This window comes from Ovis canadensis, chromosome 5, assembly GCF_042477335.2.
Source record: "Ovis canadensis isolate MfBH-ARS-UI-01 breed Bighorn chromosome 5, ARS-UI_OviCan_v2, whole genome shotgun sequence".
In the NCBI taxonomy this organism is placed as follows: domain Eukaryota; kingdom Metazoa; phylum Chordata; class Mammalia; order Artiodactyla; family Bovidae; genus Ovis; species Ovis canadensis.
Genome location: NC_091249.1, coordinates 85,261,127 through 85,285,565, shown reverse-complemented (window position 1 = coordinate 85,285,565; position 24,439 = coordinate 85,261,127).

Genomic DNA, 24,439 nt, shown 5'->3' with positions numbered 1-24,439 from the left:
TGTTGTTGTTCACTCACTAAGTCATGTCCAACTCTGTAACCTCATGAACTGCAGCACTCCAGGCTCTCTTGTCCTTCCACTATCTCCTGGAGCATGCTCAGATTCACCACTGAGTCAGTGATGCTATCTAACAGTCTCATTCTCTGTGGCCCCCTTTTCCTTTTGCCTTCAATCTTTCCCAGCATCAGTGTCTTTTCCAATGAGCTGGCTCTCTGCATAAGGTGGCAAAAGTATTGGAGCTTCAGTATCAGTCCTTCCAATGAATATTCAGGATTGATTTCCTTTAGGATTGACTGGTTTGAGCTCCTTGCAGTCCAAGGAACTCTCAAGAGTCTTCTTCAGCACCGTGATTCAAAAGTATCAATTCTTTGGTGCTCAGCCTTCTTTATGGTTCAGTTCTTACATCTGTACATGTGGGTACATGTACATGTATGCATGTGGGTAGTATAGCAGAATAGGATTTGCCTGGTTCAGATCTCACTTCCGCCGAACAATCTACCATTAGGTCTTCTAATCCCTTCTTGTTCTCCACATCCCAGTCATAGCTGTGCATTTTGAAAGGCAGTAACGAAACAGCAAGAAAAATGCTTTCTGCTATGTTTTTCCTTTTCAGTTATCTAATCCCACTGCTCAGTTAAGGGGCAGTGGTCCCAATCCAAGCTGTGAAGATGCAATCTAGACACTGATAGAAACAGATTTGCTGAATGGCCAAACAGAGCATTCCTTTGAGACTCTTCTTTCCTCTATCTCATGCTGACTCTGGCTCCATTCAGTCTCAGTCTTTGAATTTGCAAGTTGAAAGGCAATGGTCAGTTGGTTCAGTTGGACATAGTATTTTATTGAAAATACTGAAATGCTAAAAACCAGGTACCACTGCGAATATTTAATATTTGTTGAGGTCAGACATTCTTGAATGAGGATTTTGGTTTTTGTATGTACAATCTCTGCCATCTTAGGCAGCTGACTTAGCTCTGAGCCTTGGTGTCCTCATCTGTCATATCCAGGTGGTATCATATATACTCTCCTCACAGGCTTGTGTAAGGATTAAAATGTAAACTTCACAGTGGGGCAAGGGAGCATGGGACTGTGGAAATGCATGTGCTTTTGAATTTTTTCTCTGAGACTTCAAAACACTGAATAAGTCACCCACTATTTGTGAGTCCATGTTCTTCTGGACTGTGTCTATAGGACATAGTGCCCTTCAACTGTCTGTAGGAATAATAATACTGATTTGAGGGTTGTGTGAGGAACTAAGTGAGACAGGGTATTAAAAATGCCAAGAGCAACAGCTGCCACAGACTACTCACTCAGCATGGTTCTTTCTGTTGACACATCCCTATTTTAATTTCTTAATTATTTTGCACTCAAATATAGACTATATGACTTTATATGTTCCTGGAGAAAAGAATATTAATTAGGTTGTTGACCATAAACATCATTCAGGAATTCATGGGTTTTATATCTTTGGAGATCAATTAGCTTCTCCTAACTCTCATAGTTAGGAGTTATGGGCTTAAGTCACACCAATGTGTACAAGTCAGAAACAGCAAAAAGTGTTGAGCAAATGATGTCGTGACATGGTGTCAACCCACAGTCATGAAACAGCTCTTGAATGCCGGTGAGTAAATATCACAGCCTGTTGATTCTGTGTGTGAACAGTAGTGCAATTTTCCCTTGAATCTGCTAAGCTCGAGTAAGGGACATGCCAAGGCCCCGTTCATTTACTGGAAGTAAGTGATGGCCGGTTGTGTCTGCTCTTTCCAAACTAGGGCTTTTGTACCAGGACCTCAAGGTCCCACAATTGACAAAACACCACTGTTGCTCAGTCTCTTATTCCTCTTCAATGTAAAGTCATTTTACTTGCTCTTCAGTTAGGAGTGGGTAATTATAGCTCTTGGGAAGTATCAAAGGAAAAATGTCTCCATGCTGGGTTTATTTAAAAGTGTAGTTGTCGTGCCCCTTGGGAGAAAGGGGCTGGAATTTGCTGGACACAGGGCAGAACCTTTCTGTAGCCCTTGGGAGGAGTCTATTGCGAAGAGACACAGAGATAATTCTCTCCTCCAGGAGCTGACTGCACATATGAGGGAACTGGAAATGGGTAGATGTCTTCTCAAAAACTAACTTCTAGGCCAAGAGAAGAATGTGGTGATCTCAGACCCCTGGCACAGAAAGCCTAGTAAGTCAGAGGCCAATAACCAAATCACAAACACAATAACATACCAATAATTTCAACAACTGAAACGCTGTAGCCAAACAAAGGGATCTGTTGAAAAAGACATGATGATGAGCAGAAAAAAGTCCTGCATTAGAGTCAGAGAAACCTTGACTAAGCTCCTGATTTTGTGACCTGGAATCAGTTAGCCATCTTCTCTCAATATGGGCTTATTTTTCTTTAAGAAGGGATAGTAATGTCCACCTCAGTAGAATTTTGTGAGGATTAAGTGAGATAGTGTACACAAAATTTGCTGGCTGATTTCTGGCATGGAGCATGGACAAATGCATGGTCACACTTTTTCATTCTTGAGTCCACAGGGGGAAAGGGGGATTCTTTCGGAGTGTTGCAGGTTTTAAAGTTTGTCCTCTGTCTTCCATGTTTAAAAGTTACAGTATACGAATGCATATATATGGAATTTAGAAAGATGGTTAACCCTGTATGCGAGACATCAAAAGAGACACAGATGTATAGAACAGTCTTTTGGACTCTGGGAGAGGGAGAGGGTGGGATGATTTGGGAGAATGGCATTGAAACATGTATAATATCATATAAGAAACAAATTGCCAATCCAGGTTTGATGCTGGATACAGGATGCTTGGGGCTGATGCACTGGGATGACCCAGAGGGATGGTATGGAGAGGGAGGTGGGAGGGGGGTTCAGGATTGGGAACACGTGTACACCTGTGGCAGATTCATGTTGATGTATGGCAAAACCAATACAATATTGTAAAGTTAAAAAAAAAAAAAAGAACATTTTGTGCAATGATAAAGTTTGGTATTGACAAACAGAAAGAAAAAAAAAAAAAGGAATGCTTGGACTTAGATATTAAATGAAACCAAGGCCCTTTGTTGAATGTTTACTACATCCTGGCCTGAAGCCATGTGATTGACATGCGTTTATCATTACGTGGTACCTTTCATCATCACCTCCTTTTTACAGAGCGAGAAACTAAGCTCCAGCTTTAAGTAACTGCCTTGGTGACCTAGTTAGAAAGGAGCAGAATCAGGACGGAATCCAGGTCTACCAGGGGCCAAAACACTCAACAACTGTACTTTTCAGCTACACTGAATTCTTGGCTGCTTGACCTCATTTATCCCTCTGCTTTTTTTCCTCCTCTCCTCATGACCTCTTTTCAGTATCTTTTCTACAGTGAAGTCTTAATTCATTTGGGATTTGTAATCATTCTGATGTTGAGGCTACCGATGCACATTGTTCAGGAGCCACTTGCTTCATATGCAGCGTAAATGAGTGGTGTTCTGGGTATGTTTACACTACTTCAGGAAGCGAAAGGTCAAGTACAACCATAGACTTGGTGTTATTGTTCTTCTTTCCTCATTAAATCACGTCATCTCAACTGGGCAAACACTTATCCTTCCTAACTCATTTCCTATCTGTCTATGCTGTTGCTGTTGTTCAGTCACCAAGTTGTGTCTGCCTTTCTGCAACCCCATGGATTGCAGCATACCAGGCTTCTCTATCCTTCAATATCTCCCAGAGTTTGCTCTAACTCATGTCCATTGAATCAATGATGCCAGCCAACCATCTCATTCTCTGTTGCCCCCTTCTACTTCTATGACACTGAGCTGAAGTAGCTTTTAAGTTTACCTTGTTTATCTCATTCACTTTCTACCAAAGACCCTGGGCCCCTAGAGGTTAGTATTAATAATAGCAGTATAGTAGTAGCAGTCAAAGCAGTAGCAATAGCCTCAGTCAGAGTGTTTGTAGCAGCATTATGCTCACTATGAACTGGACAGAATGCTATGCACTTTATTGCACTATTGCAGTTATGTTTTATAAATAACTGTGAAGAACAAACATTATTTCTATCTTCACTTATAGGTAAAGAAATAGCAATTATAGAGTTCATTCAGGGTCTGTATTTGCACTTTATCAATGTTCAGTTAATATGAAATAGCAAGTCCAATTTAAAGGCATTGTCACATTAGATTCCCTCATACCACCCCACATCACCGCATATGAGTTTGGTGGATGACTGTTTTCTGAAATGCACAAAACCATGTAAGTGAGGAAGATAAAATTAGAAAGTATAGAAATGCAGAGAATAACTGTGAATGAGACTGTTAGACCTTTTGTAAAGAATTAGAACAGGGATCAGAAAACTATGACCTGTGGGCCAAATCCACTCCAGCACTGGTTTTTGTAAATAAAGTTGTATTGAGATACAATCAAGTCCATCTATTTATATATTGTCTGTGGCTCTTTTCAGGCAACAATGGCACAGATGAGTAGTTTCAACAGTGACTTTATGGCCTGCAAAAGTGAAAACATCTACTATTTGTCTTTTGACAGAAAAAGTCTTCTGACCCCTGGCCTGGCTTAGAACATCACTGGTTCTAAAGATGTCCTACAGTCCTCCCAGATCATTTACCAGCCTCCCACTGCTCCTCAGAGGTAATTTCTAGTCTAAATTTTGGATGAGCCATTATCTGGCTTACTAAGGAAACAGTTTTAACACATATATATTCACCTGCAATATTTTATATTGTTTTGCTTGCTTTTGTTGAAGGAAACTTTTAATTGAAATATACATAGAGAAGTATACAAACCATAAGTTTGCAGCAAGCTGAATGTTTATAGAATAAAGGCAGCATGAGTAATAGTCAGTGGTGACAGGGTTATTACCCGTGTTGATGTATAGAACATCACCAGGACCTCAGGACACATTCTCATGCACCTCCCCAGTCAATATCCCTTCCTGAGAGTGAGAACAATTATAACATCTATTACCATCCATTAGTTTTGCCTCTTTATTATGAAAATGAAACTGTTGATGTGTAAGTTTGTATTTGGCTTCTTTGCTAAACTTTGCTAAATATTGTGTCTGTGAGATTCATCCGTTTTATTGCATAAAGCAGTAATTTGTCAATTTTCATTACTCTAGTATACCATTATATGATTATTCTACAGTATTCTCAGTATTTTGATTATTATTCAGTTTTATTTTTAATTTCCATTATGATTTTTTTCTAGTCTCAAGATAAAAAATTTAAAGGTTTTTAAGTTTCCTTTACTGTTAATTATTTCTTTAAATCTATCCCTTTACAAAAGTTATTTCTAAATGTATTGTGATCATATAATGTGTTCTAATAATGTACATATCCTAAAATTTATCAATATTTGCTCAATGACCTAGTACTAGGTTTGTTTTGTGAACGTTCCATAGGTGCTTCAAAAAAATGTGTTCCATAGTTGTTTAAGGCAGAGTTCTCTGTACATTATTATACCACGCTTATTATTTGTGTATTCAAATTTCTATATCCTGCTAATTTTCCATCTGCTTGTCTTAAAATTGAGAAAGATATCTTGAAAATTTCCACCATGATGATGGATCTTTCAATGTGCCCATGTAGTTCCATCATAGGTTATATCTATATGTATGTCTTTGCTGTTGTTCAGTCACTAAGTCGTGTCCAACTCTTTGCAACCCCATGGACTGCAGCACACCAGGCTTCCCTGCCCTTCACTATCCGCTGGAATTTGCTCAAACTTATCTCCACTGAATTGGTGATATCCTCCAACCAACTCATCCTCTTTCACCCCCTTCTCCTGCTATAACATTTTCTTAGATACCTATAATTTTAGAATTATTATGTCTTCCTTATAATTAAACCTATCATTATATGATCATTTAATAATGATTTACTTGATCACTATTCATGCTCTTTTTCTTAAAGTACAGTTTGCCTTATTAACCAGCTATGTATTTCTTGGTATTTGCATGATGTGCCTGTTTCCATCATTTTTCTTTCAATCTCCTCATTAATATTTTAAATGTGTCTTTTAAATATCATAGAGTTGGATTTTTAAAAATCTAATCAGGTAGTTTTTGTCTCCCAGTTAACAGGCATAGTTCATTGTAATTGTTATTGGTGCAGAAAAGAGAGTGAAGTGCAAGAGGATAGTCACATCCCAGGTCATGTCTGAGACCCTGAATGGCTGCCTAGTGTGGGTTCTTGGCTTCACACAGGAATTAATTGAGGAGGGAGCCATAGTACAGTGAAAGAAGGTATATTCAGGGAGGAAACACTCCATAGACAGAGTGTGGGTCATCTTGGAAGACAAGAGAGACACCAGGCTATGGGGTTGTCAGTTTTTATAAGAGTGGGTAATTTTACAGGCTAATGAGTGGGAGGAGTATTCCAGCTATTTTGGAGAAAAGGTGGGATTTCTAGGAAATCAGGCTGCTGCCCCTCTTTGACTTTTATGATTGGCCTTGAAACTGTCATAGCACCTGAAGATGTGTCATTTAGCTTGCTAATATGTTACAATGAGTGTATACTGAGGCTCAAGGCCTAGTGGAAGTTGACTTGTCCATCCATCTTGAATTTATTTGGTTCTGATCGTTTTATGCTGTGTCTTCAGGCTGTGTCACTCTTTTAAATGTTGTGTCCTGCTTCTTTCTTGTCACATTCCAGTTCAGTCACTCAGTCGTGTCCAGCTCTTTGAAACCCCATGGACTGCAGCACACCAGGCTTCCCTGTCCATCACTAACTCCCAGAGTTTACTCAAACTCATATCCATCAAGTCAGTGATGCCATCCAACCATCTCATCCTCTGTCGTTCCCTTCTCCTCCCACTGTATCTTTCCCAGCATCAGGGTCTTTTCCAATGAGTTCTTCACATCAGGTGACCAAAATATTGGAGTTTCAGCTTCAGCATCAGTCCTACCAATGAATATTCAGGACTGATTTCCTCTAGGATTGACTGGTTGGATCTCCTTGCAGTCCAAGGGACTCTCAAAAGTCTTCTCCAACACCACAGGTCAAAAGCATTAATTCTTCAGGGCTCAGCTTTCCTTATGGTCCAACTCTCACATCCATACATGACTACTGGAAAAACCATAGCTTTGACTAGATGAACCTTTGTTGGCAAAGTAATGTCTCTGCTTTTTAACATACTGTCTAGGTTAGTCAAAACTTTCCTTCCAAGGAGCAAACGTCCTTTAATTTCATGGCTGCATTCACCATCTGCACTGATTTTGGAGCCCCCCAAAAATAAAGTCAGCCACTGTTTCCACTGTTTCCCCATCTATTTGCCATGAAGTGATGGGACCAGATGCCATGAGCTTAGTTTTCTGAATCTTCAGTTTTAAGCCAACTTTCTCACTCTCCTCTTTCACTTTTATCAAGAGGCTCTTTAGTTCTTCTTCACTTTCTGCCATTAGGGTGGTGTCATCTCCATATCTGTGGTCATTTATATTTCTCCTGGCAATCTTGATTCTAGCTTGTGATTCATCCACTCCAACATTTCTCATGATGTACTCTGCATGTGAGTTAAATAAGCAGGGTGACAATACACAGCCTTGACGTACTCCTTTTCCTATTTGGAACCAGTCTGTTGTTCCATGTCCAGTTCTAACTGTTGCTTCTTGACCTGCATACAGATTTCTCAGGAGGCAGGTCAGGAGGTCGGGTATTCTCATTTCTTTCAGAATTGTCCACAGTTTGTTGTGATCCACACAGTCAAAGCCTTTGGCATAGTCAATAAAGCAGAAGTAGATGTTTTCTGGAACTCTCTTGCTTTTTGGATGATCCAGCAGATGTTGGTAATTCGATCTCTGGTTCCATTGCCTTTTCTAAATCCAGCTTGAACATCTGGAAGTTCACGGTTCATGTATTGTTGTAGCCTGGCTTGAGGAATTTAGACCATTACTTTGCTAGCATGTGAAATGAGTGCAATTGTGTGCTAGTTTGAGCATTCTGTGTCATTGCCTTTCTTTGGGATTGGAATGAAAACTGACCTTTTCCTGTCCTTTGGCCACTGCTGAGTTTTCCAAATTTGCTGGCCTATTGAGTGCAGCACTTTCACAGCATCATGTTTCAGGATTTGAAATAGCTCAACTGGAATTCCATCACCTCCACTAGCTTTGTTCATAGTGATGCTTCCTAAGGCCCACTTGACTTTGCATTCCAAGATGTCTGGCTCTAGGTGAGTTATCACATCATCGTGATTATCTGGGTCATGAAGATCTTTTTTTTTGTATAGTTTTATGCATTCCTGCCACCTCTTCTTAGTATCTTCTGCTTCTATTAGGTCCATACCATTTCTATTCATTATTTTGCCCATCTTTGCATGAAATTTTCCCTTGGTATCTCTAATTTTCTTGAAGAAATCTCTAGTCTTTCCAATTCTATTGTTTTCCTCTATTTCTTTGCATTGATCACTGAGGAAGGCTTTTTTATTGCTCCTTGCTATTCTTTGGAATTCTGCATTCAAATGGGTATATTTTTCCTTTTCTCTTTGTCTCATTATTACTAATATATTTGCACTGTTTTCTAGCATTTACTTTATGTTCTTTTTTCCCCTTCATATTTCTATAACTTTTATGCTAGCAATCTTCTTTTTGATTGACTAAGATTGTTTTCCAAATATCTCTCTTCTTCCACTCTTTTGGTAGTTATATACTCTTATTTCTACTCTTTTACCCTTAACATTTTACCATGACAACTTAACCTAGCATTTAATGAGCAGAATAGTAAAACCCCTTCAAGCTGCCAAAATCCACCCCCTTTAAAAAGCCATTGCATTATAAATTATGATTTTTTTTCTGGTATACAGTAATAATATTTTTGAGTCTAAAACTTCCAACTATGTTCATTTTCAGAGCCCAATAGTAATAGGGACACAGGGATTTATATTCCTTCCTTTTCTTTTTACTCTTAAAATATTCTAAAGAGCTATTGGAACTTAAAGGCATTTTTACTTTGATAAAGTAAAACTAAATAACCATCTTATAAACAGCCTATGAGATTTCAGAGTGTAAGTAAGACTCAAACAAGACCACATTAGGCTCATATTTAGAAAACAACAGAGACAACAACAAATGATTAAACACAGCTTCCTGACTGACCTGTGTGATTCTGATGCTACCAGTGGCAGCTCTAGTCCTGATAATCCTCCCACCTCACAGATAAAATGCATTAAGATACACAGTTACTGCTGCTTGAGAGCTTCCAATAGACAACCAGCCCCGGCTTTCTTAATCTCCCCTGAGAATCATCCAGCACAATCTTAAGTCCTAAGAGAAGCCCTTCCTAGCCTCCTTCTCCCTTATGGAGGAGGATATTCCCATTATTTCTCTGGAAGGCATTTTCCTTTGCTGCAGTGAGTAAATAAACCGAGCAATTTTTCTGGGTGTTCCTGGTGGCTTTTAGTCAGTGGGCTTCAACAACTTTGATCTCTAGTTTTAAAGATACCAAGTTACTTGCTAAGTAATGATGAGATCATGTTGGTATTCCTTTTATTCCACCTTAACAGACTTTCTAGTGCTGCACCCAGCGCAGCAGGTAGGGATCGAAAGTGGTCGACGCACAGTTTAGAAAAAGAAACTAGAGACAGAATTAAAGTTTTAAAGATGGGACTGGGGGACTCAAGACCTCTAGGATCAAGAGCCCTGTTCCTCAGAGCCACATCACTTTTGTGTAGTGTCTTGGCACACAGAGAGTATCTGTTGTGCTATGATAAAATCAGCCTCCTGTCTCCCTGGTCACGTCTCCCATTTTATTGATTACTTTGGACTATCTTTATTTTCTTGTACAAAGGGTATCACCCAGCTGGAGGCCATAAACCTGCATATGGTTTTGGAAAACATCTTGGTGTGTGCACAAGCAACATTCTGCATGTGCACTGACCTGCATTCTAAGGTCCACACTATGTTTTTCCTTAGCTCAGCAGGGCATGACGACCCCAACTAATCAACCCGATGTACTTTTGTTTAGATTATACTGGATTGCTATATTTTGTTTTTATTTTTTTCCCATGGTGTTTTTCTCATGGCTTAGCCAGAGCATCAGGCAGCTGATTATTAATGCCTGCTTTCTAGAATAACATATATGGCAAAATCAAGTTGTTTTAATAAAACTTGGATTTGGTGATAGGTTTGACAAAGCATGTCTATAGTACGCGTAGTCTAAGTTTTGAAAATCATACTTTAGGTATTATTAATACAAGAGGCAAAGGGGCAGCATAGAAAATGCATCAGAAGAGCAAATTGTAGGGTAAATATCATAATTATTCCTCCTAGGTGACTTACCTGTCCTGAATCATGTCATCTCCATTTGCAATATCAGCTTATTAATAACCTACCCACTGATGTCCTAGTTTTACTGAGAAGAGAACATAGGCAGAGACTTAAAGTTTATTTACAGAAATCTATCAATATTGTCAGTGAAATCATGCAATAGCAGCAGTTTCACTTTGCAGTAAAAATAATCTGATGAACTTGTAAGAAAATACCATCATCCATATACATTTCATCAGAATTCAGAGGGTGAGACCTGACCTAGAATAGCCAAAACAATGTTGAAAGAGAAGAACAAAGTCGGAGAACTGAACTCCAAAGTTTGACTTATTTTAAAGCTACAATAATCAATATAGTGTGGTAATGGCAAAAAGAATTTTGTAATTAATATTTTTGAAAATACTTCAAATGATTCCAATGTGCGGCTAACTTTGAGAACTAATGGGTCAGAGCAGAACTTTTCAAACTTTATGTTCATATGAATGTTTGATTTTGTTGAAATGCAAACTCTGATCCAGGAGGTCTGTGGTGGGGCCTGAAATTTCACATTTTTAACAAGCTTCCAGGGATGCTGGTGTTGCTTATCTGTGGACCATCTGTGAGTTATGGAATAGTAATGCTAAAAAATATATTTAAAAGACTAAAGCAAAATAAAAATGGCAAATACCTTCATAACTCAAGTTGATAGCAAAAACTAATATCTTGGCACCTGAGATAGTCACTACCAAAGAAATTGGCAAGAAAATTTTATTTGTGTACAAAAATGTTTTTTGGTTGTAATTTCTCCCTTCTCATCTGCTCACCTTCCCCTTGGATTAAGAGAGAAATAGGCTAGAAAAGTTAAGATCACAATGAGAAAGAAAATCAGAAAAGGCAAAAGAATGAACATCTTAATGAATTTGTTTTACTAGGAATTAAGAAGGAAATTAACTGCTGATGAAAGTTATTTCCACTTTGGCAAAACAAAAAGAATAATTAATATGTATGCTTAACTGCTATTTGTGTAATACTTTTATAAATAATATACTTTTAAAGAAATGAACCATTATATGTTAATGCACTATGAAATTTTGAGTGTACCACAGATAGATGCTTCAGTAGGTGGGAAATCATATAAGAAGCTGGAAAGACTCTAAACATGAATGACTGTTCAACATCCAGTGAGGATAAGTAAATCTGTATTTAGGAAGTTCCTCAGCTCTAACCAACACTGCCTCTTACCAATGAATTGCTTTGAATTGCAGGCTAGAAAAACAAAAACAAAAAAATATGCCCAACTATAATCTCCCAAAATAGATATTCTGCAGGTAAAATTTCAAACTTGAGTACCTATTATATATAATGCTTCTCAGGTGGCGCAGTGGTAAAGAATCCACTTGCCAATGCAAGAGACAAAAGAGATTCATCACTGAGTCAGGAAGATCCTCTGAAGGAGAAAATGGCAACCCATTCCAGTATTCTTGCCTGGAGAATTCCATGGATAGAGGATCCTGGCAGCCTAAAGTCCAAGGGGTTTCAAAGAGTTGGACACAACTGAGCAAGCACTAAGTATAATACCTTGTCAAAAGATACAATTAAGCCCTGATCCCTATCCTTAAGTAACCCGTAAATCTAGAAAGGATGCTAAGTATCACTGCTGGACATGATGCTTTAAATTTCTCCTGTGAGCTGGAAGTTTGGCCTTGGGCTTCCTGTTTATTTTCTAAGTACCTCCGAGTTTTGCTGATTGTAGGAAGACCTCTTTTAATCCCACGAATGCCATACACTTTGAGGATAAAGGGAGTAAAAATATTAGAGTAGGAAACTCTTCCTTTTTCTTTTTTTTTGTCTCAGTCTGCCCAGCATATAAACTATTTCAGTCAGAGCAAGACTCACTGTTGAGATGTTGGCAGACAAGCAAACATGAAGCTTTGCAGTTTTCAAGAGATTGCCAACTGGGCTGCAGATTCACAATGAAAAAAGATTTAATATCCCAAGAAAGTAGTGGAATGAGGCAGAGAATGAACAGCAGTGGAGCTGAAGTTGTATTATACCTGAATATTCCCATGCTTCCACCTGAACAGTCAGTTCTCAAAGGTGTTATTAGGAATTCCTGCATGAAGAAATCAGCCTGACTTGACAGACTGTTGGGAGAGAATAAACAATTGTGAAGTTTAGCAAGAAAGAGACTAGACCTCGGCAGCCAGGTCTTGATAAGCTCTTGCTAATTATAAATCATTTAATAGGTGCCCTCTACTGATGTGAACATTCCTATTATCATCTTCAGAAAAGCTGGAAAATCCTCATTGTCTTCTCTGGGGAATCTGATGTGATTAAAATTCCAGGAGGCAACTAATATCTTTCTTTGAGGCAAAGGGTTTATTCTAGACATACTCTGTTAGGCCATGGTTGCTGCTCTGAACATAGCCAAGTTACATAGGTTTCATGATAAATTTTATATTCAAGTTACTATTACTCTGTCCCACAGTCACAGACAAAACACTCTGTGCAAGTGATCACAAGGGTTCTGGACAAGAGACAGTTGTTTCCATTTAAATTCCATGGATAAGACACATAGTTTTATCCTTACTAAAGATGTAAAGATCAGAGATAATGTCTTTGTGCAGGTTTGGACTGTGGCCTTTTTTTTTTTTTAAATCAGTTTGGCCCTGTTGTGTTGGGTGTAAATATCTTTGTTTTTATCCTACTTGGGATTCATTTAACATCTCAGGTCTTAAGGACATTTCTCCATGATTTCTTCAAATCCTTTTCTGCTTCTTTCTCTTTCCTTTCTTATGACACACTCTGTATGTCTGTTCATACTCATGATATTGTCTGTGAAGTTCTATTCATTTTTCTTTGAAATTATTTTCCTCTGTCTTTTAGACTGAATGATTTTTGTTGATCTATCTTCAAATTCATCTGAATCATCTGCCAGTTTAAATATTTTGTTGATCTGTCTAGTTACTTTTTCATTTCAGTTATTGAATTTTCTAAATCTAGGCTTTCATTTTTCCAGGTTCTTTTTTATGATTTCTGTTTCCTTATTGAAAAATCTATTTTATTCATTGTTGGTATCATTTCATTAATTTTTTAAACATGTTTTCCTTCAGTTTTTAGCTATGTATGTAATAGCTGATTTAAAATCTTTGTTAAATCCTGTATCTGGAAACATAATTTCTATTTGCATTATTGACTGCTCTTTGTTTTTCCTTGAATATGATTCATACTTTATTTATTTCCACATCTTATAACTTGTTTTAAACCAGATATTTTAGATAACATATTCTATCTCTTTTGGATTCTAATTCTTCATAGCTCCTCCCCCCCCAAAATTTTGCTGTTCCTGATTTTGTTTCTTTGTTTTGTAACTTTACAGACTAAATCAGTGAAATCTGCCTCTTCTGGAGTGTACAATCTCTGTTCTCAGAGTTTTTGTTCTTTCTCTCTCTCTCTCCTTTTTTCTTTCTCTCCCTCTCTTTTTTCATTTCTTGAAAATAATTCTTGTTTTCATCTTGAAGCCTGGTTTCCCAAGGATTACCCTTGGGTCTGCCTAACTTAATAGCCTGACAATTACTGAACACTTTCAGCCAGTGAGGCTCCTGTCCTCTGCCAATTTATCTATATGCATAAGAAAATATGTTATAAATTCAGATTGCTTTAAAATCTGCCTAAGTTTTTACTTTCTGCTGAGTCTTTCTAGTCTTCCCTGTACATGTGTGCTGCCTCAGCCAAGAGTATGTATTTTTGCCTCCAAATTTGCTAACTCCAGCTCCATTTGCCATGCATTACCTGATATCTGTCACTTCCTCTGAAAACATCAGTGAGCTTTGCAACTTTTCGAAATCTAGTGATCCTCCTTTGATTGTGACAGTCATGTTTCTGGTTTATAGTCTCCCCTGCCCTGGAAGAAGTTCTATGTTAATGGAAGAAATGGGAATTCTCTCAAGCAATAATACCACAGACACCTACTGTTCTTAACCAAAGTTTATCAGTTTTCAAATATAAGTGCTTTTATGATTGCTATATGAATTTGTTCGATTCCCAGAGAGCTAAAATGGTTGTTTTTGTCAGTTGTATCTAGTTTTACAGTTGCTCTCATATTGATAAACTCTATGAATTCTTCCCTTTAATTCAATTCATAACACCATTTATTTGAAATTGATATTTTCCTATTTTTGAGTATCTACCCATGGGCATGGGCTCTTTTAATTACTTTTGTTATACTCCAAACTATTATACATTCTAGTGAGTTTTTTATTGTGATAATCCTACCCCTCTACCCTTCAAGTTCTGAACCAAGTGAGAGATAAATATACGAGGCATAGAAAGATCTAAATATCAGCTTCCCCCCCTTGCCTTGTGGATGTAAGTTGGATTAGAATTTGAGGCTTTGATCTGAGGTTAAAAAGGATTCCCCACTTGCTCTGTATTGAGCTGAACTTTCCCCCTGGGTTTTCATGGACTGGACTCCTGCAAACCCCACCCTTGAGAACACTGCCTTTCTCCATGTGTGTGCTTCAGGAGAAGCAGAGAGAGAGCAAACAGGTGAAGTGGCCAATAGTCCAGAGTGTGAGAGACATACATACTCAAGAAAGGGTAGTGCTAACATCTGATAAAATTTTCCCCTTCACCCTCTTCCTAATATATTACCAACTGGAAAAGTCACTCTTTGCTGTGTGCATATGCTAGAAGTGGTCCTCTAGTTGCTGGTTTCTGTTTTAGAGAAAAGAAGGATGATCTCTACACTACTGGAAATAAAAGAATAAGTGATCCTTTTTGTATAAAGAAAGTGCCTGGTAAATATCAATCCAGTCTTATGATCTATATTTATATGTAGAAAACATGTTTGTCACTCTTTGCCACATCAGAAAGTCTATTCATGTTAGGATGTTTAATTGAAATTATTTCTATGTGGTCACATCTAATGGGCTTCCCTAGTGGCTCAGCTGGTAAAGAATCTGCCTGCAATGTGGGAAACCTGATTCAATCCCTGGATTGGGAAGATTCCCTGGAAAAGGGAAAGGCTACACACTCTGGTATTCTACCCTGGAGAATTCCACGGACTGTATAGTCCATGGCGTCACAAAGAGTCGGATATGACTGAACGACTTTCACTTTGACTTTCAATGATAAGAAAGCCCCTTATTTTGAAAAGAACAGTCCCAGGGAACCTTGATCTATTTGTAGTGAATTCAATTCTGAAAGAGACTGAATGTGAATATCACATCTGAACTGAAGGCTTCACTAAGGCTGACTATCACATCTAGGCCTAGATGGTGCAAAAGAATCAGTTCACATCTGTGACAAATGGCATCGAATGGCTAGTGAAAGTGTGTGTGTATGTGTGTCTTTCTGCCTAGCCATTGCCTAAGTCAGTTATTTACAAACGTATTTTTTGCAGTACAATCCTATTTCTAAAGGAAATCTTAGGTGTAACTCCCCCCAAAATAAAAGGTGAACTGCTTTTGTTGAAGCCGTAGTATACATCCAGTGGCATGCAGCATGCATCTCTGCCTCATTCTGCCTTGGGCTCCAGGGAGCAAGTGCAGAAATGCAAAGAAATTGGTCTTCTAGTTCAGGGCTCTCTCCACCTGATTTCATTATCAGCTGAAAAATGTAGATATTAGATTTCCAGCCTTATCTTCATTAACATGGAGATACTATGGATGTCTGAAAATTTCATAGTCTTTGTGCCTTTCCCTGAGGAATAGTAAAATCTAGAGTCTTGAGTTTTGATCTTGGCTTGAGCCCTAACCGCAAGTTTTTAAAACTTCATCATAGACCAGTTTTCTCATCTATAAAATGGGAATAAGAATAAAACAATATCATGTGAAGTAGATAACTTTTCTAATTGTTCAATAAATTATGATGATGGTAGTGATAATTATCATTGTTATTGTTGTAAACCAGCACAATTCAAGTTTATAACACTGGTATCAATTATAGGTGGTTTTATTGGTTGAACTGTATTCCCCCAGAAGGTATGCTGAAGCTCTAAAACCAGCACCTGTGACTTCCACCTCGTTTGGAAATGGAGTCTTTACATATATAATAAATTTGAGTTCATAATGGCATGTCAAAAGAGCAACAGGATATCATCTCACACCTTTTAGGATTGTTATTGTGAAACAAAAGATGAGGGAATTACTGGGTGGTCCAGTGGTTAAGATTCTTTGCTCTCACTGCTGAGGGCCTGGGCTTGACTCCTGGTTGGGGAGCTAGGATCTCACAGGCCATGTGGCTCAGCCAAAAAAAAAAAGATAAGTGTTGGTGAGGATGTGAAGAAACTGAACCCTTCTATAATGCTGGGGGTGTAGACTAGTGTAACCACTACAGAAAACAGTGTGGCAGTTTCTCAAAAACTTAAAAATAGAATTACTACGTGATCTAGTAATCCCACTTCTGGATATTTATTGAAAAGAGCTGAAATCAAGATCTCAATGAGATCAACTTTCATATGTCCATTACAGAATTATTTATAATACTCAAGACATGAAAGCACCATAAATGCTCATTGACAGGTGAACGGATAAAAAAAAAAAGTAGTATATACATACAAGGGAATATCATTCAGTCTTAAAGAAGAATGAAATCTTTCCATAGGTGACAATATAGATGAACCAGAAAGACACTATTCTAAGTGAAATAAGCTGGCCACAGAAGGACAAATACTGCATTATTCTACTAGTATGGGTATTTAAAATAATCAGACTCATAGAAACAGAGTAGAATAGTGATTGTCAAGATCTCAGGGGGAATAAAGAAGAGCTGCTGTTCAATGAGTATAAAGTTTCATACTTGTATATTAGTTACACAAGAATAGCTTATATATTAGTTTTACAAGAATAAATTCTAAAGATCTGCAGTGTAATATTGTTCATAAAGTTAGTCATACTGTTTTGTGCACTTTAGAAATTTAAGAAGGTAAGGCTCATGTTACTCTTCAGTAAAGTTCAGTTCAGTCGCTCAGTCATGTCTGACTCTTTGCGACCCCATGAATAGCAGCACGCCAGGCCTCCCTGTCCATCACCAACTCCCAGAGTTCGCTTAGACTCACGTCCATCGAGTCAGTGATGCCATCCAGCCATCTCATCCTCTGTCGTCCTCTTCTCCTCCTGCCCCCAATCCCTTCCAGCATCAGAGTCTTTTCCAATGAGTCAGCTCTTCGCATGAGGTGGCCAAAGTACTGGAGTTTCAGCTTCAGCATCATTCCTTCCAAAGAAATCCCAGGGCTGATCTTCAGAATGGACTGGTTGGATCTCCTTGCAGTCCAAGGGACTCTCAAGAGTCTTCTCCAACACCACAGTTCAAAAGCATCAATTCTTTGGTGCTTAGCTTTCTTCACAGACCAACTCTCACATCCATACATGACCACTGGGAAAACCATAGCTTTGAATAGATGGACCTTTGTTAGCAAAGTAATGGCTCTGCTTTTGAATATGCTTTCTAGGTTGGTCATAACTTTTCTTCCAAAGAGTAAGCGTCTTTTAATTTCATGGCTGCAGTCACCATATGCAGTGATTTTGGAGCCCCAAAAAATAAAGTCTGACACTGTTTCCACTGTTTCCCCATCTATTTCCCATGAAGTGATGGGACCAGATGCCATGATCTTCGTTTTCTGAATGTTGAGCTTTAAGCCAGCTTTTTAACTCTCCACTTTCATTTTCATCAAGAGGCTTTTTATTTCCTCTTCACTTTCTGCCATAAGGGTGGTATCATCTGCATATCTGAGGTTATTGATGTTTCTCCTGGCAATCTTGATTCCAGGTTGTGCTTCTTCCAGCCCAGCATTTCTCATGATGTACTCTGCATAGAAGTTAAATAAGCAGGGTGACAATGTACAGCCTTGACGTACTCCTTTTCCTATTTGGAACCAGTCTGTTGTTCCATGTCCAGTTCTAACTGTCGCTTCCTGACCTGCATATAGGTTTCTCAAGAGGCAGGTCAGGCGGTCTGGTATTCCCATCTCTTTCAGAATCTTCCACAGTTTATTGTGATCCACACAGTCAAAGGCTTTGGCATAGTCAATAAAGCAGAAATACACAGTAAGTGTTGCAAAAGGGCATCAGAGGGCAGACACATTGAAACCATTTCTCCTTTGCTTTTCACTTCTCTGCTTTTCACAGCTATTTGTAAGGCCTCCTCAGACAGCCATTTTGCTTTTTTGCATTTCTTTTCCATGGGGATGGTCTTGATCCCTGTCTCCTGTACATTGTCATGAACCTCATTCCATTCATCAGGCACTCTATCTATTAGATCTAGTGCCTTAAATCTATTTCTCACTTCTACTGTATAATCATAAGGGATTTGATTTAGGTCATACCTGAATGGTATAGTGGTTTTCCCTACTTTCTTCAATTTAAGTCTGAATTTGGTCATAAGGAGTTCATGATCTGAGCAACAGTCAGCTCCCAGTCTTGTTTTTGAGGACTGTATGGAGCTTCTCCATCTTTGGCTGCAAAGAATGTAATCAATCTGATTTCAGTGTTGACCATCTGGTGATGTCCCTGTGTAGTCTTCTCTTGTGTTGTTGGAAGAGGGTGTTTCCTATGACCAGTGCATTCTCTTGGCAAAACTCTATTAGCCTTTGCCCTGCTTCATTCCGCAACCCAAGGCCAAATTTGCCTGTTACTCCAGGTGTTTCTTGACTTTCTACTTTTGCATTCCAGTCCCCTGTAATGAAAAGGACATCTTTTTTGGGTGTTAGTTCTAAAAGGTCTTGTAGGTCTTCATAGAACCATTCCATTTCAGCTTCTTCAGCATTACTGTTTGGGGCATAGGTTTGGATTACTGTGATATTGAATGGTTTGCCTTGGAAATGAACAGAGATCATTCTGTCGTTTTTGAGATTGCATCCAAGTACTGCATTTTGGACTCTTTTGTTGACCATGATGGCTACTCCATTTCTTCTGAGGGATTCCTGCCCGCCATAGTAGATATAATGAGAATAGGGAATGGCAAACTACTTCAGTATTCTTGCCTTGAGAATCCCATGAACAGTATGAAAGGGCAAAATGATAGGATACTGAAAGAGGAAATCCCCAGGTCAATAGATGCCCAATATGCTACTGGAGATCAGTGGAGAAATAACTCCAGAAAGAATGAAGGGATGAAGCCAAAGCAAAAACAATACCCAGTTGTGGATGTATAAATTAATACATAATAATTTAATATTTATGATAAATTAATATTTCACATCATATATATTATATATTATTATAAGTAGCATATATAATATTATTTTATAGTGTGTTTTATTTAATAAATTATATTTATTTATTTTCACTTTGCTCTTTTAAAAAATTTATTTATTTTTTATGAAGGATAATTGCATTACAAAATTTTGCTGTTTTCTCTCAAACCCCAACATGAATCAGCCATAGATATACATATATCCCCTCTCTTTTGAAACTCCCTCCCATCTCCCTCCCCATCCCACCCCTCTAGGTTGATACAGAGCCCCTGTTTGAGATTCCTGAGCCATACAGCAGATTCCCCTTGGCAATCTATTTTACATATGGTAACATAAGTTTCCATGTTACTCTTTCCACACATCTCACCCTGTCCTCCCCTCTCCCCATGTCTACAAATCCATTCTCTATGTCTGTCTCTCCAGTGCTGCTCTGTAAATAAATTCTTCAGTACCATGTTTCTAGATACTGTGTATATGTGTTAGAATACGGTATTTATCTTCCTCTTTCTGACTCACTTCACTCTGTATAATAGGTTCTAGGTTCATCCACCTCGTTAGAACTGACTCAAACGCATTCCTTTTTATGGCTGAGTAATACTCCATTGTGTATATGTACCACAGCTTCTTTATCCACTCATCTGTCGATGGACATCTAGGTTGCTTCCATGTTCTAGCTATTGTAAGTAGTGCTGCAGTGAGCAATGGGATACATGTGTTTCTTTCAGTCTTGGTTTCCTCAGGGTATATGCCTAGGAGTGGGATTGCTGGGTGGTTTTATTCCTACTTTTTTAAGGAATGTCCATACCGTCTTCCATAGAGTGACTGTTATATTTATATTTTATTTAATAAATTATAGTTATTTGTTTTCACTATGCTTATTTTTATAGTTTCCATTCATTCATCTCAGTTAATACTGGTTTTTCATTGGTGTCACTTTTTTTTCAGAGACTACTCTTTTTATATAGCATTTCACAGCAAAACTGGAAGGAAGGTACAGAGATTTCCCTATGTCCACTTCCACCAGACAGCTTCCCTATTATCAATTCCATGAGCAAGGCACATTCATCACAATTAATGAAACTTCACTGACGTATTATTGACATATTATATTACGGTTCATTCCCTAGTGGCTCAGTTGGTAAAGAATCTGCCTACAATGCAGGACCCCTGGGTTCGATCCCTGGGTTGGGAAGATCCCCTAGGAAAGAAAATGGCAGCCCACTCCAGTTCTATCACCAGGACAATTCCATGGACAGAGGAGCCAGGCAGGCTACAGTCCATGGGATCATAAAGAGTCGGACACGACTGTGGAACCAACTTTCACTTTCACTTTGATGTGGTGTTTAGTCTTACAAGCAACTACTAATCTGTCTTCCATTGTGAGTGAACAATTTTGCATTCCCATCAGCAGTTAATGAGACTTCCTGTTGCTCTACTTTCTCACCAGGATTTGTTGTTGTCAGTGGTCCAGGTTTTGACCATTCTAACTGGTGTGTGAAGTGAAGTCACTCAGTCATGTCCGACTCTTTGCGACCCCATGGACTGTAGCCTACCAGCCTCCTCTGTCCATGGGATTTTCCAGGCAATAGTACTGGTGGAGTGGATTGCCATTTCCTTCTTCAGGGGATCTTCCTGACCCAGGGATCGAACCCAGGTCTCCCGCATTGTAGACAGACGCTATACCGTCTGAGCCACCAGGGAAGTCGGTGTGTAGTGGTATCCCATTGTCTTAAATTCCACTTCCCTAATCTCATATGATGGGAAGCATCTTTTCATTTGCTTATTTGCCATCTGTGTGGCTTTTCAGTGAGATTGTTCAGGACTTAAGTTCACTTTTAATTGGATTGTTTTCTTACTCTTGAGTTTTAAGTGTTCTTTGTGTATTTTGGATGACAGTATTTTATAGGATGTATCTTTTGAAAGACACACATGTTCTCCCAACCTGTTGCTTTCCTTCTCATTCTCTTGAATTTGTCTTTTGCAGAAAAGTTAATTTTGTTTAGCTTATCAATTACTTCTTTCATGGATAGTGCCTTTGGTATTGCATCTAAAAAGCCGTCACAATACCCAAGGTCATCTGGGTTTTTTACACATGCATGTCCAATTGTCTCAGGACCATTAGTTGAGAAGACTATCTTTGCTCAATTGCATTGCCTTTGCTCCTTTGTCAAAAGTCAGTTGCTTACATTTATAAGAGTCTATCTGAGCTCTCTGTTCTGTCCCACTAAACTATTTGCCTAGTCTTTCTCCATTATCACAGTGTCTTGACTACTATGACTACTTGACTATTATGTCTCTACAGTAAGTCCTGCAGTCAGGTATGTGTCAGTCCTCCAAATTTTTCAACATTATATTGATTCTTCTGGATTCCTTGCCTCTCCACAAACTATAGAATAAGTTTATCTACAAAGTAACTTCTGGAATTTTGATTGGGATTGCATTGAATCTGTAAATCAAGTTGGGCAGAACTGATCTCTTGAAATATTAAGTCTTCCTATCCAGGAATATGGAATAGCTCTTCATTTATATAGGTCTTTAATTTCCTTTATTGGAGTTTTATAGCTTTTCTTATATATATTTTATACATATTTTGTCAGATTTGTACCTAAGTATTTCATTTTGAGGTGGTGCTAATGTAAATGGTATTGTGTTTCTAATTTCAAATTCCATTTATTCATTGCTGGTATATCGAAAAGCAATTGACTTTTTTATATTCATCTGTACCAGAAACATTGCTATCATTGTTTATTAGTTTGAATTTTGTTTTTTTGTAATTCAATTCCTTCAGATTTTCTACATACACAGTCATGTCATCTGCAAACAAAGACAGTTATCTTTTTCCTTTTAAATCTATATGTCTTTTGTTTTCTTTTCTTATCTGAGATTGGACTTTTAAGTATGATGCTGAAAATAAGTAAATGAGTGTTGAGAGGGGACATCCTCTCCTTATTCCCAGTCTTAGAATGTTCCGGTTTCTCACTGTTAACTATGACATTAGTTATCAGATTTTGTAGATTTTTTAAATTACGTTGAAGAATTTCTTCTCTTTTGTGAGTTTACTAAGATTTTATCATGTGTTGGTGTTGAATTTTGTCAAATGCTTTTTCTCCATCTGTTGATATATGATCATGTAAGTTTTCTTCTGTAACCTCTTGATGTGAGAATTATATTAACTGATTATAGAATGTTGATCCAGCCTTAGATACCTGAAATTTTGTACTTGGATGTTGTAAAAAAAATTCTGTATGCTGTTGGATTTGATTTGCTAATATTTCTATGACAGAGATCTTTCTATAATTCTCTGCTTTGTAATGTCATTTTCTGGTTTGGTACTAGGTAATGCTGGCTTCATAGCAAGAGTTAGGAAGTAGTTCCTTTGCTTTTATCTTCTGTGAGAAATTATATAGAACTGAAGTACAATTGCAATTGTATTCCTTACAATTAATGCAAGAAATTAATTACTTCTTTAAATGCTCAGTAGAGTTCACCCAGTGAAGTCACCTAGACCTGGTGCTTTGTTTTATAAAGTTATTAATTATTGACTTAATTTCTTTAATAAATATAGGCTTATGCAGATTGTCTCTTTCTGTGTTGGTCTTTGCAAATTGTGCCTTTACAAGAATTGGTCCATTTCATTGAGGATATCAAATTTGTGGGCGTAGAGTTATTCATGATATTCTTTATTATCTTATGTAGATCCAGGTTTTGAACCTAAATTATTTTATTTCTGTGTAAAAAACTGATTTTAACTTTTCTTATAAAGCTGGCAAATTTCTTCAATATTCATTTGTTTGAGAAAGTCTATTTCTCCTTCACTTTTGAAGGTACAGAATGTTAGGACAATGAGTTGTTTGTTTTTCTCAACACATTGAGTCTTTCACTTCCCTCTCACTTGCATGGTTTCTTGTATGGTCATGGATTTGTGTGATACCTCCTCTTTCATTTCTGATATTAGTAATTTGTTTTCTATTTATTAGCCTGACTAGATACTTATTGATTTTACTGATTTTTCAAAATACAAGATTTGGTTTTATTGATTTTCTCTGTTGATATCCTATATTTTATTGAATTATACTATAATTATTATTATTTATTTTTTCTGCTTATTTGGATCTAAATTGCTCTTTTTCTTCTAGTCTCTGGTAGTGGAAACTTAGGTTAATGACTAAATTTTTCTTTTTTTAAGGCACATGCATTAAATGCTACATATTTCCCTCCAAGTGCTACTTGATCTGCATTCCATAAAGTGTAATACATTGTGTTATTTTCTTTTAGTTCAAAATATTTCAATTTATCTTAAGATTTCTTCTTTGACCATGTGTTATTTAGAAGTATGTTGTTGTATCTTCACATATTTGGGGACCAGCTATCTCTGTGTTGTTGATCCCTGCTTTAATTCCACTGTGGTCTGAAAGCAGATAGTGCATGATTTCTATCTTTTTAATTTGTTGAGTTGTATTTTCTGGCCCAGAATGTGGTATATTTTTTGAATGTTCCATATGATCTTGACATGAATGTTTGCTCTGCTCTTGTTGAATCAAATATTCTATAGATTCATTATATCCAGTTGCTTGATGGTGTCAGTCTTTACCATTATGTAATACCCTTCTTTATGCCTGATCATTTTCCTGAAGTCTGCTTTGTTTAAAATTAATATAGATACTAATATATTTAATTTAATATAGTCTTACTTTTTTGATTAGTGTTAGCATAGATATAGTTTTCTCTATCCACTTTTAATCTATAGGTGTCTTTATATATTTAAGGTGAACAATATCTTGTTTCATATCTTGTGAACAATATATGATTCAGTCTTGTCTTTTGACCCACTCTGACAGTCTCTGTCTTTTAATTCATTTATTTAGACTATTGAGATTCAAATTAATTTTTAACATAGGTGGATTAATATCTATCATATTTGTTACTGTTTTCTATTTGTTGCCTTTGTTCTTATTTTTTGTCTTCACTTTTTATGCCTTTTGTGGATTTAACTGAGCATTTGATATA